Source organism: Vombatus ursinus, unplaced genomic scaffold (genome assembly GCF_900497805.2).
Source record: "Vombatus ursinus unplaced genomic scaffold, bare-nosed wombat genome assembly UNPS02014789.1, whole genome shotgun sequence".
Taxonomy (NCBI): Eukaryota; Metazoa; Chordata; class Mammalia; order Diprotodontia; family Vombatidae; genus Vombatus; species Vombatus ursinus.
In genome coordinates, this window is record NW_020954567.1 from 17,932,021 (window position 1) to 17,946,431 (window position 14,411).

The 14,411-nt window shown below is 41.2% G+C and overlaps 1 pseudogene; it reads right to left on the reverse strand.

Moving 5' to 3' along the window:
* Nucleotides 1–11,564, reverse strand: part of LOC114047541 — a 12,934-nt pseudogene extending 1,370 nt beyond the window's left edge.
* Between the last annotated feature and the right edge of the window lie 2,847 nt (nt 11,565–14,411).

Sequence of the window (14,411 nt, forward strand, 5' to 3'; positions counted from 1 at the left end):
AAAACACTTTCCTTAATGCTCCCTAATTTCCTAAGAGATAGGATATCTACAGAGGCTCTGAGCAAAGGGACACGCTGTCCCCAAGGACTTAAAACGGAATGAAATATTGCTTTGGTATAGATTCAGTGAAGGGGATACTTCAAGGCTCCAGTTTCGTTCCAGCAGTTCGAGATCTAACGGGGATATAAATGCACTGGAATAAGGGCAGAGGAAAGCATGATTGATCCCAGGCACCAGACATTCTCATTGGCTTATCTACCTCCGTCCCACTGAAAAACTCCTGCTTCTTGGACCCTGTTCGTTGTTCATGAATCGACTTGACTTCTTAGGGCGGTGACAGCAAAACAACTAAATTAAAACATGGTAATATCAAAGGAGCACGTTAGTAGCGAGTCCATCCCATCCTCTCTGGCCCAAACAAGTCATTTCATCCTCCTACTAAGAGTTCCCCAAGCACTCTGTGAAGCAGGTGGGGTAGAATAATTAACCCAGCCATGCGCTGGGAAAGTTTAACAAACAGCTTATGGGGAAGTGTACACAACTTTAAGTTTAATGTGCGTTATTAACACTTTTAAAGTCTTTGTTGTTTATTTTCAGTCGTGTTCAATTCTTTGTGACCTCATTTGGTTTTATTATTTCTTTGTTTGTTTGTTTTGGCAAAGATACTGGAGTAGTTTGCCACTTCCTTCTTCAGCTCATTTTACAGATGAGGAAACTGAGGCAAAGTTAAGTGACTTGCCCAGGGTCACACAGCTAGTAAGTGCCTGAGGCCAGATTTTAACTCAGGTCTTCCTGACTCCAGGCCTAACACTCTATCCGCTTGAACCACCTAGCTACTGCCTTTTTCAAGTCTAGCTATTAACAAAACAGTAAACCAAGCCCTGGTTTGTAGTTTGCCAATTTCTGAGGTGTAAATACTGATGCTGAAAATTTAACAATCATCTCTCTGAGCAGGATGGAGCTGGCTCCAGCCCACCCTTGATTTAACCCTACTGTACAAATTAAGCATCCAAGGCTATTAGTGGTTAAGTGACTTGCTTAATCACACAGCTGAGCAGTGGTGGCTTGGTTCAAATCCAGCTCTTCAGGTTCTGCATCCAATGTGTCAAGGTGATTGACAAATGACATGTCAATTTCAGCCATTTGCATAACACTGACCAACCGACTTTGGAAAGAACCTCTTGGGACTCGTGAGGAGAAGGGGCTGCCCCATCCAGGGGCTGGCCAAGGTGCTGATTGCTCTCAACAGCCACCATTATCTTCCTGGTATGATGAGGCGGGGAAAGAGGCTGGGATGGCATGAAGTTGCGCTGTGAGTTATTGAGGAACAGGTCCCAAAAGCCCCAGTTTGAATTTCAATGATGCTTGACTGCTCACAAAGGGCTCTCCTCACAACTGGTGCCAGCTGCCTCCACGTGGATCTAATGACTCAGAGGAAGAAGAGAAAGGCAGGGCTTCAACAGCCCAGTCTCCCAGAGACTTTTCCTGGGAACCATCACCCCACTTCAGGTGTAGGAAGCAGCTCTGCCAATGCAATTTGCATAAATTCATTTAGTCTGTGCTGTCATTTGTTTCAAGTTACATTGTCTACGACTAACAAGTTATACAAAAGGGTTAGGTAAAGGAGAGGAAGTGGATTTAGTTATGCATGATTTCAACAGAAGAAGAAAGGGAGTGGTTGGGTTTGTCCAAAACCTATTATTGTTGACCTAAAGGTTTGAAAGTTTACTCACAGCCTTGAAGTCTGGAAGACCTGAGTTCAAATCCTGCCTGGGACACATATTGACTGGGTGACCCTGGGCAAGTCATTGAAACTCTCACTGCCCAACTCTCTAAGACTACAGTTATCTCTAGTAACATCCCTGCAATCTGGAAAATCCACGTAAAAGTTTTGGCACTCCCTACTAGAGAAGAAATCTGATATTAAATCTGATATTAAAAGATAAAATATGTTGATATTAAACAATACTATACATATATTTTATGCATTTCTGAGTTTCTAAACCTTTTCTGTGTCATCTGCAGCTTCCACAAAACTCCCATTTAATTTCTTATGCTGACCCATACTGTATCAAAACCATGATGGGGAAAGTCATAATGTGGAAGGGATAACTGTATATACATTTCAGGGAATGTGTCTCCCTCCCTTGGCAGATGTAGAATCCTCATCTGGCTATTCCTTAAATCAACAAAATTACAAATCCAACCCTTATCCTACACTATCTTATAAGCCAGGCACTGGGATACAAAGAGAAAAGGAGAAACAGTCCCTGCCCTCAAGGAGCTTACAATCTATTGGATCATTTATTTGTAAGGGGGTTTTATTATGAAGAAGGAAACTTTGCAGTTTCTCAGTCTAAGACTGGGCCTCTCAACTTGAGGCACTGGGGCCAAAGCCAGTAACAGGTAGGCAAGACCTAGTGGTAGATGAATCTTGGTCATTATGACCTCACGTCAATTTTTACACAAGGGGCCGCGCCTCCCAGGAGTTTGCATTGAGGCCGGTGGCCCAAACACAGGGGTGGGGGGAGCTGAAGCTGGGAAGTTAACACTCTGAACTCCTCAAGCATCGTGTCAGCCAAGAAGGTAGAAATGAAGAGACCAAACCCAGTAATGAAGACAAGAGGCAGCACACTGAGTCCCCCAGCACAGCTTATATCTATAGCACAGTGAGGGGGTGGGTAGGGTAGGGCTCAGAGTTGGACAATGAGTGCTGTGTTCTAATCTCTCCCATATTTCTGAGTTTCTGTTTCTCAGACTGAAGTGGGTGTGGGCTATAATCATTAACCTTGGGGTGGGCAGAAAAGGATTTGAGAAATCTGTATCTATTCTCATTTGCTCAGATATGTTTCCTTGCAATTCCTTCTCCAGGAAAATGAGCTCTATAACTCTTAAGGTTCCTTGACCCTAAGCAAAAAATAGTGGTCCCTATTGGAACCAGTGTGGGGCTTACACACAAGGAGAGTTAAGCCACAGTGGTATTTGAAGCCTCCCAAGATGACTAGAGAGCAAGATTTGGGGATCCCAAGGGGAATAGGAGGTCGAGAAGTCAAAATGCAGCTGAGCAAGCAGCTTCCTGGCATCCTGAGGCATGGGCAAAGGGCTTCCTTGCTTTTCAGCACCCCGGTATCCTTTTCTCTGACTCCTCCCACTGGAAAGCAGACGGAACAAATATCAGCTATCTCTCTTGACAAATCAAAAACCTCAGGCCGACTCGAATAGGAATGGAGACACATTCAACCCAAGTAAGCAGCCCCTTCTTTGGTTTTTCAGGCCTACAAAGGCAGCTCTGTTGGCTGTCAAGGGAAGAAGGAGAGGTGGTGGGAAGGAAGGGAGAGAAAGGGGAAGGCTGGGATTTGGGGAGGCAGGCCCATTTTAGAGAAGGTGTCCTTCTGCCTAAGTATGTCTCTGCTTCCCATTCCATCAGCACACAGGGCACAAGGTATTCAGGAGTTCATTGCCCCCAAAGCAGGATTAGACTATCTAGTATAGAATAAGAACTCGGAGATCTTCATGGCCAGGGTGAGACTTAGGGCTTATGAGTCAAATCATGGGATCATAGCGTTGCAATGGGTCTTAAAGGTCATCTAGTCCAACCTCCAATGCAGGAGTCTTCTCAACAACAGCTCTTCTGGAACACTTCCACGTACAGGGAACTCATTACCTCACAATGTTTCCCATTCTATTGTCTGACAGTACCAAATGGTAGAAAATTCTTCTTCAAAAACTCTGCGTAACTTCATAGCTATGCCCTTCAATCTATCCTCCTCACTCGCCCATGTTCATGATGAAAGGGTTACCGGACCCTCTGCACCATCTATATTAGACCCCCATGTTCTCGATACTTTCTTTGCCAACCAGCATAACCTTATCTGTGCACTTGTTGCCGATAAGGTACAAGCTTCGAACTCCTAAGACACTTGGCCTCTCAGGCAAACTGCAGGCATCATCCTTATATCCACCCATTCCTTTCTTGTCTATCCCAGCCATCCCAAGCATCTCTGGAAATTGGAGGCTCAGGGTTCCCTGACTTGGAATCTGCACCTGAATTCCCATTTCCTTGGAAGGAAACAAGGAAAGTTATCCCCTCTTTAATTTTTGTATCTTGAAGTTCTATCCAACTTCCAGAAAAGCGCTTCTGAGCAGCCGAGGGCCTTGGCCCGCTTCTCTCTGGGAGAAGGGTATAGAAGGTAGCAACTGGACCTACCAACTATTTCTGGTCTCCATTAGCCTCCAATCGCCATTTCCAGTGTGTCTCTGGTTTTAATCCACAGACTCGTGAATGCGAGGGATTGAAACAGGAAGTGATGCTGGCAAAAAAAGAAGGAGCACAGGATTTAAAAGCAAGTATTTGGGCCCAGAATTTGGTGGGGAGGAAGAAGAGGGTAAGAGATTCTTTCAGAAGAGCTGAGAATATGAAGTTGCTAAATTGACCTCAGATTGGCAGTCAGAGTAGTCCAGCGATATATTTTTCAACGGGAGCACCATTTTCTCCAAGGGTCCTCTAGCCAGTCTACTTTCATGGGCCCTCTTCTCTCACAAAAACCCAGGGAGAAGTTAACATCCAGGAGTAGAGGGCAGGAGTAGGTGGTGGCTGTTGCTGTCAAAGGCTGCACAAGGATGAAGGAACTTCTGGGAGTTCCTATTCCTCTGGTCCTCTTCTCTCCCTCATTCTTCTAAGTTTTCTTCTTCCTCCCCTCTGGCTCTGTTCCCTCAGCCCAGATTTCTCTCCACTCCTTCTCTCTTCCCTTGTATTTCCATAGAGTGAACTAAAGGAAGTGAGGGAAGAGCTCAAAGGAAAAATGGAAGAAATACAGCAGGTAATGGCACAAAGACTTGTGGACTGGGGAGGAAATGGGTAGCTAGGAGGCCCAAAGGGTGAAAATATAAGCAATCCGGCTACGTGGGAGTGAGTGAAAAAGCTTGTTGGTGCCAAAGTTCATTAAAAAGACTTAGATTTGTCACGTAGAATAGAGAAGATGGTTAAAGAACAAAACCACTTACGTTGGAAGCCATCAGATTCATGGAGTCCTAGACTTAAAGCTATAAGGGACCTTAGAGGGCAACCTTCTCTAGTCCCTTCATTTTACAGATTAGGAAACTGAGGCTCAGAGAAATAACTTGCCTCAGGTCACACAGATTAGGCAGCAGAACTAAGATTTGAACTCAGGAAATCTGACCTCAAATTTGCTGCTTTTTTCATTCCACCACTGCACAGCGGATAGTGTTGAACTTGGAGTAGAAAAGGCTTGAGTTCAAATCTGGACTCAGGACATTTAAGAACTGTGTGACCCTGGGTGAGTCAATTAACTGTTCTGTACTTCAGTTTCCTCACGGCACCTACCTCACAGAGGTATCATGAGGATCAAATGAGATGATATATGTAAAGCGCTTTGTCAACATTGAGGTGTGCTATTTAAATGTGATGTATAATCAAACTATTATCATTACCATTGCTACACATCTGACATTTATCTCCCTATGGAGCCCCTAAGTGAGTACCCCCCCTCCAGGTCATTCAGAGGTGTTTTGCCTAACCTGTAGGAGTTTTATGAATGAGTAATGGCTGATTGATGAATGAGCCTGATCATTTAGTGGTTCACGTCTAGGCTGGCGTAATGAATGACCCCCTTTTTATTTATACCTAGCTAATACAGCAAGGAAAGATGACTTGGTCAGAGCCTGCAAAAATCATGGCAGCATAGATCTGGAGTTGGTAGGGACCTTGGAAATCATCAAATCCAGCCCCTCATTTTACAGCTGAAGAAACTGAAGCACAGAAAGGGTCATTGTCATTCTCTGGGTCATACTGCTTATAAGGATCAGAGACAGGATTTGAACCCAAGCCTTCCTGATTACAACTCCATTAATATATCCACTATTCCATGCTGAGGACGTGAGAGTGGGGAAAGGACTCAGATCTGCCCCCCACCGGCACTTGTTCCTCTGAAATCTGGATCTGACCTTACTCTTCGCTTCTGGGAAGGTTCCCGTAGCTCACTGTAAAAGGCTCAGGAGATTTAAGGAGGAAAGATCTCAGGATCTCCTATCCCAACATAAATAAGCCCAGCTAGAAACCTCTTAGTTCTCAGGATTCTTAGAAAACGCATGGTTGGGGCAGCTAGTTGGTACAGTGGATAGAACCTGTCCCTAGAGTCAGGAGGACCTGAGTTCAAATCTGACCTCTGACGCTTGACACTTACTAGCTGTGTGACCCTGGGCAAGTCACTTAACCCCATTGCCTAGCCCCCCCCCCAAAAAAAAAAGAAAAGGCTTGGTCAAGTCCAGTGTTCCTGCCTCAGTTCAAGACTCAATACGGAAGGAGCTATCTGCCCTTGTCTCTAGAAGGACCTCAAAGGAGATTTGACCATCGTTCTTACAAGTGCCCTGCTATCTTACATAATTCTATCTTTTTTCCCTCCACATTAGATAAAAGATATAATGGACAAGGATTTTGATAAACTCCAGGAGCTCATAGACATTATGAAGGTAAGCCAGTCCCAGAATCATAGAGCATCTAGGTAGCACAGAATGCTGAGCCTAGAGTCAGGGAGACCTGATTTCAAATGCAACCTCATTCACTTACTAGCTGTGTGACCCTGGGCAATTCATTTGACCTCTGTTTGCTTCAGTCTCCTCAATGTCAAAATGGAGATAATCAAAGTACCTTTCTCCCAGGGCTGTTGTGAGAATTAAATGCAATAATATATGTAAAGTGCTTGGCACAATATCTGGCAATATAGTAGGTGCTATAATTGCTAGCTATTATTATTATTAAGCAGTATAGGTATAGGGATTTAGAGTTGGAAGTTGCAGATGAAGAAAATGAAGTCCTGAATATTAAATGACTGGCCTAAAGACACACAGATAATAAGACACAAAGACAGGATTTGAACCCAGATTGTCTGACAGCAAATCTTTCGATTTCCTTCTATGTGCCTAACTTGATTTTCAACACACATGTATATGTATATATGCACACACACACACACGCACGTACATATAGGTATGTGTTAATATGCACACATATGTACATATGAGCACACATACAAACATGTGTATATGCACACATGTATATGCATGCATGTATATGTGCATGCGCACAAGAGTATATGTATGTATACACATGTATACATGCATATACATATGCATGTGTATCATATGTCTGTGTGTGCATATGTGTCTTACGTGTATATGCATATTGTGTGCATATGTACCTGTGTGTCTGTGTATATATACGTAGATGTGTGTGCATATATGCATGTGTGTATATATGTGTACATATACATATGTATATATATGTATATATGTATGTGAATACCTATTCTCTAGAAATCTAGTTGAAAAACAGTGTAAGAAAATACCCCATGAAATGATGAGAGACCCTGAAATCTTCAGACTTGAGGTCCTTACAAAGTGAAATAGGGATAATTCAGAGAAGTGAGAGAGAATTACAAGCTGGGGTAATCAGGAAATTCTTCTTGGAGGCTGCAACATTTAAACTAAGCCTGGAAATACAAGTAGGATTCACACAAGTATAGGCAGGTAAGAACCAGCATCCAGGGACCTGTAAGAAGACAGGCTAATTGTACTGGAGGGACCAGGTTGAGGATTAGTAGGAAATGAGGTTGAATTGGTTAATGAATGTCCCCACCTCCATTAAAAAAGGAAGGAAAAAAAAAACTTGTGGATAAATATGTACAGTCAAGCAAAATAAATTCTAAAATTGGTCATATCCAAAAAATACATCTCATTCTGAACCTTGGGAGGGGAGGGTGAAGCTAGGTGACATAGTGGATAGAGAGCTGTGCCTAAAGTTAGGAAGATTCAGCTTCCTGAGTTCAAATCTGACCTCAGACACTCACTAACTGTGTGACCCTGGGCAAGTCACTTAACCCTGTTTGCCTCAGTTTCCTCATGTGTAAAATGAGCTGGAGAAGGAAATGGCAAACCACTCCAGTATCGTTGCCAAGAAAACTCCAAATGGGGTCATGAAGAGTCGGACACAACTGAACAATAACTGAATCCTGAGTCCATCATTATTCTTCTATAAAAATCAAACATCATATTGATTGGAATGCTTGAGTCTTTCAACAATGTTTGTTTTAATTTTTTATATTTGTTTTTACAATGTTTTTATTATATAAATTGTTCTGGTTATGTTTACTTCACTTGGCATCAAATTTATACAAGGCTTCCCACGTTTCTCTGAAACTGTTCCTTTTATCATTTTTTGTAGATCAATAGTCAGTCAATAAATATTTTTTTAAGTTCCTACTACATGTCAGTCACTATGCTCACTTACTGCTGGGGATATAAAAGAGGCAAAAGAGTCCCTGCCCACAGGGAACTTATAATCTAATAATAAAATTCAAGTTAGGTTCAGATACCATAATTTGTTCAACCATTCTCCACTTGCCAAGCACTCCTTTGGTTTCCAGTTCTTTGCCACTACAGAAAGAGCTGCCACAAATATTTTTATAGATATAGTTCTCTTTCTTTTATCTTTTTGGGGGATAGACCTAGTAGTGGTATCACTGGGTTGAAAGGTGTGCACAGTTTAGTAACTTTTAGGACCTAATTCCAAATTGCTTTTCAAAATGACTGGACCAATTCACAGCTCTGCCAACAGTGCATTAATATACCTTTCTTTCCCCACAGCTCTTGCAGCATTTGTCATTTTTGCCAATCATGACTGGTGTGAAGTAGAACCTCCATGTAGCTAGTCATTACTTCACAGGCAGAACACATAGCCAGAGACTTGCTGGTTGATATACTTATGGAACATATGCGTAAAGACTCGGCTTTAATTTGCATTTCTCTAGTTATTAGTGATTTGGAGCACTGTTCCATATGCTATTGATAGCTTGAATCACTTCCTCTGACAGCTACCTGCTATCCTTTTATCAGTCGGAGAATGGTTCTTATTCTTATAAGTCTCTTATAAGTTTGAATCGGTTCACTATCTTGAAAATGAGATCTTTATCAAAAAAAATTTGCTGCAAATATTTTCCCCCAGTTACCCATTTCCCTTTTAATTTAGCTGCATAGGTTTTGTTTTTGTAAAATTTTCTTAGTTTTATGTAATCAAAATTATCCATTTTATCTTCTGTGAGCCTCTCTAATTCTTTTTAAATAGCATTTTATTTTTTCCTAATTACACGTCCAGACAATTTTTACTATTCATTTTTTGGGGGGGTAGGCACAATTTTTGTTATTGAAAAACACAAATGATTAACTATAAAAGAAAACACTTGATATAATTATTTCTTTTCAGTGATTTAGAACATGTGGATACACACTACATCTAAGATACACGTAATGTGACAATTTTGGAAACATAATAGGCTGTCATTTTTAGCTCTTTCTCAGTGGAGGTTTGAAAGGGGGTGAGGTGGGGAGAAGCTTCCTAAACTATTCTTACAGCAGACAGTGTGATATGTAGATTGCAGCAGATTGAATCTACTTCCAATTGTTTCCCCAAGTGTTATAAAGCTCTCCCCTTCCTATTTGGAAATGTTTATTTCTGAACAGAGCTCTGAGGAGATGCCAAGTCTTTACGCATATGTTCCATAAGTACATCAACCAGCAAGTCTCTGGGTATGTGTTCTGCCTGTGAAGTAATGACAAGCTACAGTGCCTTATGGAGGCAGAAAATGTTCACGTTAATACTTCTGCCATTATGAAAGAACATAGTTGATACAATGTCACTGCCATGGGAAACTAGCCTGCGGTTAATCCGGAGCTAAGAAAACCCTAAATTTTCTTGAAAACATGAAATGAAGTGAACTGTGAACGTTCTTTCTTGAGAGGAGGGTTAAGAGACACTGATCAAGGGAGAGTTACAAGTATTTCTACCAATTGATGGATGTGGATTTCATCATTTTACCTAAGGATGATTGGTGTTGTAGGCAGGCAGCCATTCATAGTACCATTGCTGACCTGCTGTTTGCTTGTAGGCAGGCAACCATTCATAGTACCCATTGCTAATCTGCAGCAATAAACAGCTTCCAAACAAACTGCTAGTATCCTAACTAACAAGGCAATCCTTTCTCCATAAAACTGCATTGTTTGAGAGAGCTTTTTTCACGTGCAAATAACCAGAATGAGTTTATTTTCCAATAAGGAAATAGCATAGTAATCATTCCAGCAGCAGTCTTACAAATATCAGCTGGCCAGAAGCACAAATAACTCAGGAAGACATCGACCACTTAAACATCAGTAGGAGTAATTATGTAATTAGGGCAAAGGGGAGTCTGACCACAGTTGTGAGGTCTGCAGACAAATTGTTCCAGCTTAAGTGGAATATGTTTATCTTTCCTTGACAATGGGATTAATCTCCCTTTGGAGGAAAAATTGGATCTCTTTGTGAACTTGATGGGTTTTTACCTATTATCCCCCCTGCTTTGAATTATCTTATTAAACTTTTCTAACCATGCATCTCCCTTCCCACCCCCCACTGCAATGTGGTGGGAGTCCTAAGCGGCTCCCTCAAATCCAAGCCAACAAGATGATTACAGAGATGCATAAATTTACCTATTTCTCAAGCCAAGATCTTCTGGGATACAACAAACTCCCCAGCCCTTAAAGCTTAAAGCAAGATGCTTCATTCTGAGTAAGCCTTCTTGGATTCTCATTCTCTAACAACAAGACTCTTAAAGTAAATGACTATTCTGGTTATTCATTGAAAGAACAGTGTGAAATTTTGACTGATTTCCCCATTTTGCCCTGGACTATGTGGGAGGATTCTAGTGTCTGATAAAAATAAGATTACAAAATGACCCATTTTTCCCCTAATTTTTGCCTCACCTTTCCCAACATATAAGATACTTCACTTAATGGTACAAACCAAAGACAACTGTAGAACTACTAAAACTAACTTTCAAAAACATCACTGTATTTATTTCCTAAGCAAAACTGCAGATAAGGCTAAATTGAGTAAGAACCCTAAATCAAGGAGGGAAAATGAGACTCGTGTTGTTTGCATTTAGGTGAACAAGGTCCATGAATATCTGATCTATTTGCAGGCAGTAAACAAAGACATCTGAGGCAAAGGAAGCTACTGATTTGCTTTGTCTTAAATTTCTCTACAGAGCTAGAGACAGAAAAATAATTGGACCAATTCTTGTTGCTCTATAAATGTCAAACCAAAGAGGAAATCATATGCTCTTCTCTAAGAAGCAGATTGACAGAGTGGTAACAGGACCTTCCCTTGCGGGGCTTATGGAAGTGCTGTGTCATCCTGTGAAAAGGATGCTTTTCCATAGAGGGGTATGGTTTTTGGTGAGCCACCTGAATTGCAGCAGAAGGGAAATCTTTGTCATCCCTTGCGATAACACCAGAGATGTATAAGTTGGTTTAGGTGGGCTAGTGCTTTCCCATTCTTGATCATCTTTCTCTCTCTTTTCTTTGGCATCTTCACTATGAGGATGTTTCTGCACAATTCTCATTCCACCAGCTTTTACCACAGGAGGGTGCCCAGCTCTAGTCCCTACTTCTTCGTCAGTAGGCAAAGACACTGTGGACACTGACTTGTTCTCTCCTTTTTTGCCGTGCTTTAGCATTCACTTGTACAAGATTTTGAGTCCCAAATTTTTCTCCCTCCCTCCTCTCTTCCTAAAATGGTAGGCAATTTGATACAGGTTGTACATGTGCTATCATGTAAAACATATTTCCTTATTAGTCACAGTTGCGAAAGAAGAAACAGATCAAAAGGGAAAAAAAACATGAAAAAGAATAAAGTAAGTGAAAAAAAGTATGCTTTGATCTATATTCAGAGTCTGACCATTCTTTATCTGTATGTGGATGGCGTTTTCCTTTGTGAGTCCTTCATACTTGTCTTAGATCATTGTGTTGCCAAGAAGAGCTGAGTCACTCACGGTTGATCATCACACAATGTTATTGATCTCTCTGTCTTTTAGGGGTCTTGAACTCTTCCCCGATTCATAGATCTAAAAGGTAGTTATTTCCTGCCTCCCCTAATTTTATGTACCTCTTTATGTCTAAGTTACATACCCATTTGGAACCTGTCTTGGTATGTGACATTAAGAATAATAGCTAATATTTATAGGCTATGTACCAGGCACTGTTACAAGCTCCTTTGATCCACGTAACAATCCTGGGAGGTAGGTGGTACTATTATTTCCATTTTACAGATGAGGAAACTGAGGTAGAGATTAAAGTGACTTGCCCAGGGTCACCCAGCTAGTAAGTGTCTGGGGTTTGATTTGAACTCAAGTCTTCCTGACTCCAGGCCCAGTGTTCTATCCACTGCACCATCTGGCTACCTCATTGTAAGTAAGGTGAATTTTAGTGTGTGTAAGGAAGATTTTGTTATACCTTTTTAGATAATAGTTCCAGGATCCATGGCCAAAATAGATAATAATTCTCACGAATTATTGTTGAAAACATCTCCACCATGCTTGAGCAGTGAGATATAGGGGTGATATAATGTATGCTTGCACTGTGCTAGGTCATGACAATATTGCCAAAGTTAACTTGTGAGCTTAATGTTGGCAAGATGCCTTCTTTGTTGCTCTATAAATCAAATGGGCACTGGTCAGTGAGTGGGAAACCCATTTTGGGATTTGGGTAATGCATATAGGAATGCATGTACCTGCCTTGATCAGCCCCCATCAAAGCTTGGAAGGGGGAATCTGTGAGTTTGCCTCAACCATTCCCATTGAGGCCTAGGCCATGAGGAGTTGTACTCCTACTCTTGCCTGCCCCTGCATTAGTGTGATTAGGGAATGCTATAGGAGTTGGAGCTCCCATTATCAGCAACCCTTTTTAGAAGACTAGACTAGAATAAAGTAAGCTTATTTAACCCCTCTGAAGCTGTCTTCGCATCTGACCAAATCAAAAGTTAGGAGCTCTCCTGTGTTCTCCTGCCCAACAAATGGTGTTGCCTGCGTGTTTACCTGTGAAACGCTCATGAAGTAAGACATGTTAATCTACAGTTTTCATCAGACTGATTACCAGGTTTCCCAGCAGCTTTTTGTCAAATAGTGAGTTCTTGCTCCTGTATCTGGGTCAACAAGTATTTTTCAAGCACCTACTTTGTGCAACCCAAGAGGCACCCTGGGAAATAGTGCCTCGAGGGGATAATGTGCCTTGAAGGATCAGGAAGACTTAGCTTCAGGTTCTCCATTGACACATACTGGTTGTGGGACACCCAAGGCACATCACTTCTTTTCTCAGGGTCTCAGGTCTAAGGCTACAAGTCACAAAAGAATTGCCTGTCTTCCTCAATGAAGAGACTTAGCAAATCAGAGAGCTTGGAAAGACCTCTCATCCTCCACGCCCTCAAAAAAAAAAATTGTGCCAAGGCACTATACTAGGTCCTGGAAAAATGAAGAAAAAGAATGAAAAGTCCCCCAAGGAACTTATATTCTTTTAAGAGAATGTAATATATATCTGTATATGTATCTGTATGTGTTTATGTATGTATATGAGTACATATAACTATACATACATACATAACATTATGATATAATATAACATAACATAATAGAATATAATTATAATTAATATAATATAATAAATATATAAGATAAGGTAAAATGTCAAGAAAAGCTTTCTACGGGAGATGGCACCTAATCAAATTTTGAAAGAAGATTTTAAGAGGGATTCTGCTTATGGCGGGGACAAGCCTATGCAGCAGCGTGGAGACTAGAGATGCAATATTAATTTCAAGAAGCAACAGCAGACCAGCTTAAGTCAGAGCCTGATTGTTAGAGAGCTTTAAATTCCACAGGGAGGTCATATTTTATTCCTGAGGAAATAGGGAGTCCTTGAAGAATTCTGAGCAAGATTTTGTTATAGTCAGATCTGTGTCTTAAGAGTACTAATTTGGCGGCTACTTAGAGGATGGATTGGAGAGACTGGTAAGAATGATCAATTAGGAGAAATTACTGCAATCATCCAATTGACAGATGATGAGGGCTTGATATAGAGTGGTGGCTGCGTGAATAAGAATAGCTGACGTTCATATAGTGCTATATATACATATATATTTTTTCATCTGAACTTTACAAATGGTGGTATCATTGACATAGGTGATTGGCAAGTGGAGTCAGTTGGGGGGGAAAGATGAAGAATTCAGTGATTGAGATGATGACCTTGGGACAATGACAGGACACCTACAGAGAGGTCCTCAGTTGAAAGTTGTTTCAGTCAAGGCTAAAGAGGTAGGTTTAAAAGTCATCCAAATGGAGGTGAAAATTGAAATTTTACACGGTATGTGATTGTAATGGAATACTGTTGTGCTACAAGAAATGATGAGAGCAGGGATGATTTCAGAAAAGCCTGGAAAGACTTACATAAACTGATGCAGAATAAACTGAGCAGAATCAGGAGAACATTGTACACAGTAACAACAATGTTGTATGATGAACAACTGTGAATGACTT